Genomic DNA, 6,423 nt, shown 5'->3' with positions numbered 1-6,423 from the left:
CCGGGAAGGCGGTCTCCACCGGGAGATACGTCAACTTCGACTATCTCTCCCGAGAGGGCTTCACCATAGGAGATAGGTTGAGGGGCCAAGGTTTAGAGTTCTTTTATTCATTAGATCTCCCCACATACCCAGGTCTATTTAGGGAGTTCTATGGAACAGTGCATAGGGGCAATGGGGGGATACAGGAAACCGTAGCGGGTGTTTCTCTATTCATTTCTGAGGATTTCATAGCACAAATCCTACATCTTCCCCAAGCTGGGGTATTTTCTACACACCCAGAGGATAGGACTGAGGCCCTTACGGCCATTTTAGGGAGTCCACCCCAGTCCCCACTCGATGAGGTGTCCGCTAGTTCACTGTCAGTTGAAATGCGGCTCCTCCTGAGTATTATCTCTAGGACCCTTTTCCCTAAGACCAGCCGCTTTGATTTTGTATCTGAGAGGGACCTAGCCCTTATGTTCTACATCCTCCAAGACACACCTATTAACTTCCCCAAGATGATCTACAAGTACCTTTGTGAGCCACTAGACAGACCTAGGCTCACCCTTCCTTATGGGATGATGTACACCCTGATTTTTAGGGAGTCCGGGATCCCCATTCCTGAGGGGGAACCCTCTCGCGCACTGCGATGGACAGATCGCATGGGTGAGGGAACCCTACACAGGATGGGTTTTCATAAGGTAGAGGGAACCTGGGTCAGGAAACCATCCTCCTCCACAGCTACCACTAGACGCTCCCTCAGTCCTGATCCAGATTCTGACTATCCCACCTTTCCCTCCACATCAGCACCATCCACCTCAGCCGGACCCTCCTCCTCAGCTCCACCCACTCAGCCGATGGAGGTCCAGATTTCTCCTGAGCAGCTCCGGGAGTTGCGGCAGGAGATTGTACGAGATCTTCGGGACGATCTACTGAGGGAGCTCAGAGGTCCAGTCCCTGCCCCCTCTTCTGCATTAGTTCCCTCCTTATCAGCTGTGACCGAGATGACGGCTCATTTGAGGGAGGAGATCTTCAATGTCAGAAGCCTGATACAAGCCCAATTCTCCAACATGAGCGATGTCACAAGCAACACAAGAAAGATGCGAGATGACATCCGACACGATATGGGCAGCCTGAACCAGGGGGCCGAGCGCTTGGCGAATGTGTTGATCGCCAAGGTGGACAAACTCCAGGAGACTCTGACTGAGCTTTCCACGACGCACAGTAGAGCCACCTCGGCCATCATCACCCAGCTAGGGAACGTCACGGATGGGGTCAGTCTCCTAATGGAACAATCAAGACTGAGCAGAGGAGCCACATCCTCGAGGAAGCCCTAGCTTATTTTGTGTATTTTGACATGTATTTAATGCTTTACTCTTTGTATTCACAAATGTACCTACACATACATCAATACAATGAGTAGACAATTTTCTTCAATACTGTGCAATTTAATCTCTAACTGCTTGTGTGTTCTGCTTACTTCCTTTTTGCTATGATGACAAAAAGGGGGAGAAATATATTTAATAGACATGTAAAGGGAATCAATGAAAATCAATAAAAAGAAAACTTTTATAACACACAAGAATTTGTTCTTAGTGGATTCGATACCTCGAGGCTCATTATCTCTCTGTTGGGGCTCCTAATGGAGTAATCTCCAGAATCTATTCAAGGGATATTCGGAGATTAGTTGAGTCATACTTAAGAACAAATTGGCAGATTTTCCCTCTAAAAACCAAAAAATTAAGTTCAAAAGCTTCAATGCACTAAAAGAAAATTCAGAGAATCGAAACAAAATTGAATGCATATGTTGAGGGGGAGAATCTGAATTTTTAAGAAAGCAAAATCATTAAATATATATAAGCCAAACAATTGATTGCATGACATGAAGGCTTATATAATTCCAAATGAAAGGGGGAGCTTTAACTTCAAAATTTATTGTTTCACACCTTTCAAGTTTGGATAAATTAAATAATTAGACACTTGAATTCATTTTAAAATTTTATTATAAATTTTCTTGTTTATTGAGCAATTCACTTTACATATACTCAATGTTTTGTCATCATCAAAAAGGGGGAGATTGTGGAGTGATTGATAATAACCCTATTTGATTTTGATGAGCTCAAAGCATTTGAGTATATCTTATGTTTACTAATGAATTCAATCTAGTGTTTCAGTGAAAATCTTGTAAATTTATGGTTAAGTGTCTCTAGATTTGGTTCAAGACATTTTGGATAAGTTAAGAAGTGAATCTGAACCAAAGTCTGAGACTCGAGTCGACTCCGGGATATTACGAGTTGACTCCAAGCGTATCAGAAGCACTGGCACAGGCTCGAGACGACTCTGGAACATTATGAGTCGACTCCGACTGAGAACAGACAGACGAACAGAAAGACTCAACTCAAAATCTGTCAGCGAGCCGACTCCTGAAGAGCGCGAGTCGACTCCGATGCTTGCCGAGTCGACTCCGGAGTAGTATGAGTCGACTCCAGGGAGTTACAGACAGAAAGACAGAGAAGTCATTTTGAACCCTGAGAGCCGAGCCGACTCCTGAGGAACGCGAGTCGACTCCGATGGTTGGCAGGTCGACTCCGATGGTTGGCAGGTCGACTCCAAAGGAAGCGAGAGTCGACTCTCAGTGTTATACAAGGCAAAAGTTAGAGAGCAACTTTCGGACACTGAGAGCCGAGTCGACTCCCGCAAAGCTCGAGTCGACTCCGAGACAGCGCGACCCAAAAAGACAGAAGACAGTATTGTTGTCTCTGAGACGCGAGTCGACTCCAAGACAGTTCGAGTCGACTCCAAGGCAGCGCTACTCCAAAAAGACAGAAGACTGTTTTTCGGATACTGAGAGCCGAGTCGATTCCGAAACAGTCCGAGTCGACTCCAAGACTGCACGAGCCAAAAGACAGAAGAACGGAAGTTCGGGCTCTGAGCGCCGAGTCGACTCCCAGAATTTCTGAGTCGACTCGAGTGAGCAAAGTTGAAGAATACCTCTATGGATTTCTTGGAATGAGTCGACTCCAAAAGTGCAAGGTCAGCTCCAGAATTTGGGGAGTCGACTTCGGGTTAAAAGTCGAGTCGACTCCCAGTTGAGAAGCTCACTTTAATTCAAATCCGGAACAGTTGGCGAGTCGACTCCAGAAAAGCATGAGTCGACTCCTGCTGCAGCCGAGTCGACTCCAGATCGCGCGAGTCGACTCCGATCCCAACGAAAACATTGTCAGGATGTGCAGAATGTGCAGAACGGCTAGTAGATTATGTCTAACGGCTAGTTTCCGTGGGGAATGACTTAAATAGCCACAGAGGACTGTAGCAAAGGAGGGAAGTGACATTCCTTTCAAAGAAAATACAAAAACTTCATCTGTCAAAGGGATCTAAATCATAAAGAAGGAAGAGAGCCATTAACTCCATTCAACCAACTCTTCCCAGCATTAAAGAAGTCTCCTTCAGCCTTCAAGTCTTCAAGACATTCAAGAGGAGACCCAGAGTTCAAGAAGCCCTCCTCTACATCATCATAAACTTGTTTGAGGGCTCTTAACTTTTCTCTTATTTATATCGCTGTATATCTGCTTTTTAGAAGCTCTATTTTTCTGTTTGTTTTTATTCAAACCGTTTGTTCCTTACTTGATTCAATCAGGGGATTGAATCAAGGGTGTAAAGGTTTGTTGGTGAGCCTAGGTTGAAACCAACGGTGTAAGGGTTCGATTGTGATCCCGGAAAAACAATCGGGTGGTTCTAGTTGGTGAGCCTGGAAAAACCGACCGAGTTTGTTGTGATCTCATAAAACAACAAGTTGGGTTGTGAGCTTGTAAAACAACCGGCTATAATCCGAGGGGTTATAGTGAATTCCCAAGTGAGGCTTGGGGAGTGGACGTAGGAGCAAGGGTTAGCTCCGAACCACTATAAATTCCTTGTGTTTGTGATTGCTTTGTTGTTCTTTATCTTCATTTCATTCACAGCACATAGCATCTAATTAATCAACTTGCAAAAGGTGTTAATTAGTACTTCATAAATCAAATAATTGTAATAGTTATTTTAAAACCCAATTCACCCCCCCTCTTGGGTTGTCTATCTGGGCAACAGTTTCAATAAAACTTAGAAAATTTCCGTTATTACTTTGATAGATCTTTTCATTCTTTCCTCGAAATGCTAAATTATTTTTTGCAAGATTTTTTACGACAGCAATAATTCTCAATAGAACTTTTTTCCAATGATCCTTCTCTTGATTTATTTGTTCTTGAAGACTTTTATCAATTGTATTATTTTTTAGCAATCTCACTTCTAAATCAATCCACCTATTCATGCTAATGATATGTTCATTAGTTATTTCATGACTTTTAAGCTTGATACCTAGATTTTTCCAATCTCTACTTCCTTCATTGACTAATTGACTCATGCTAGGCTTTGAATTAAATAATTTACAACAAAAACAATATACTCTATCCAAATCTTTCGAATACACTAACCATCTTCTATCATATTTTTCACCATTAGGTAACTTACGAATATAATATATCGTAGAGAAGTGTCTATTATTTTCATCCTTAGGAAAATGAAAATCATAATCTCTAATTGGACCTCTTTCCACCATTAGATCTCTAAATTTTGCATCAATATTTTTCCATTGACCAGGATCATAAAAATTTGTAGAAATAGAACTAGTTTCACAATCTTTTTCCTTGTTTATCTTATCTCCATCTGATTCTTCATTGTGCTCTTCATTAGATATCGTTTCACTAGTAATCTCATTTTTTAACTCCATTTCGGATGCCTGTTCTGTTGCTAATTCCTGAGTTGAATTTGATGTGGTGTTTTGTTTGTTTGTAACAACAAATCTATCTAGAGCTCCTTTTTGAGATTGAATGAGTTTATCGATTTTTCTTTTTTTTTTTAGTTTTTCATACCCACAGTCATATTTTCTATTAGACATTTTAATCTATAAATAATATTATCAAACTAAGCAATTAAAAAAACACCACAAATAAATCAAAATATAAAAAACTTGATTGTGTCAAGAAAAACAAACTCGGGTCCGACAAGTAGTGCCGAACTTAATTGTGTCGAGAAGAGGCCGAACCGCCGAAGTCACAACCAACCTACATTTGGATCCAAAAAAAAATCAATTTAACTTGACTAAATAAAAATTAATTGGATCAAAAGATTAATTAGTAAAGTAAACTAGCTTAGGAGCTAACAGAGGAGGGCGGTGGATTAGATTCTCACCGGGAATTGGGATCAGTGACAGTGATTCAGTAATTTCAGTGGGAAATTGGATGCTCACGGTCCAACGGACTGACAGAGGACGGTGGGCTAGGCAGTGGGCAGTGACGCAGTGTCAGTGTGTCACAGAGACACAGACTCACAGTGGACGGTGGGCTTGGAGTGAGCCGAGCTGCTGACTGCCGAGTGCCGAGGAGCGGAGGAGGCCGGAGCGGCGGAGCCCGGAGATCGGAGGATCCGAGGACGGCGAGGAGAGCTGGAGTCTGGAGAGGACTCCTCTCAGAGGAGATCCGGCCGGCGGCTAGCCACTCGCCGGGTCTTCCGTCGGCTGAAGCCTGAAGGTTGGAGGAATGAGGAGTGAGGAGCCGAGGACGGCGACATCGGGCGTCGGCCAGGAGAGGAGATCCAGCCAGCGGTCCAAGAGCTGGAGTCTGGAGAGGAGATCCGGCCGGCGGGTTCTGCCTTCTTCAAGAAGGCTTCTTGGAGCCGGGGGAGGAGGACCGAGCCACCGAGGACGGTGGACTTTAGAGCGGAGCCGACTAGCCGAGGAGGCAAGGAGGCCGGAGGCCCGGAGCCCAGAGGCCGGAGGTCGGAGCCGAGGACGACGAGTCGTCGGAGTCGACGAGGACAGATGGAGCGGTGCTGCGACTGCGAGCGTGCGAGTCTGCCGAAAACTGGAGAACGGGGGATTGGGATTTGGGAGAACTGAGAAGGGGGGAGAGAAGGTCCGAAGGAGGGAGGAAATACCCGTAACCCGTTGCAGCCCGGTACTGGTGCTCTGGTAGCCGTCGCCTCGCCCACTGCCCAGCGCCCAGCTACGACTGTCACAGTGTCACTCTAGCCATCGCCCATCGGAGACCGGAGACGGATGGGAAAGGGAAAGGCAGAGCCGCAGAAGGCTACGGTCCGCTGGGTCATGGGTGGGTGTCAAGGAGTTCCAGACTTCCATCCCGGCTTAAAAAAAAAAAAAAAAAAAAAAAACTATGCTGTGGTTCCATGGGTCGGGGGCCTTCCATGGGTCGGGGGCCTTAGGCGACCGCCTCAGTCGCCTAAGGCCCGAGCCGGCCCTGACTCGAGTGTAGTGTAGCTGATCTCTTAATATTATAACAATATTATACTAACAAAATTATACTATACTATACTGCATTGTCTACATAATATTATATTATATTATGTTATTGTATTTTAGTCTCTAAGGTATAAATCCTGTTTAATTGGGATATC

Source organism: Phoenix dactylifera, chromosome 7, assembly GCF_051530095.1.
Source record: "Phoenix dactylifera cultivar Ajwa chromosome 7, Ajwa_hap1_PhDact_Kaust_v1.1, whole genome shotgun sequence".
Lineage (NCBI taxonomy): Eukaryota > Viridiplantae > Streptophyta > Magnoliopsida > Arecales > Arecaceae > Phoenix > Phoenix dactylifera.
This window is presented reverse-complemented; position numbering follows the sequence as displayed.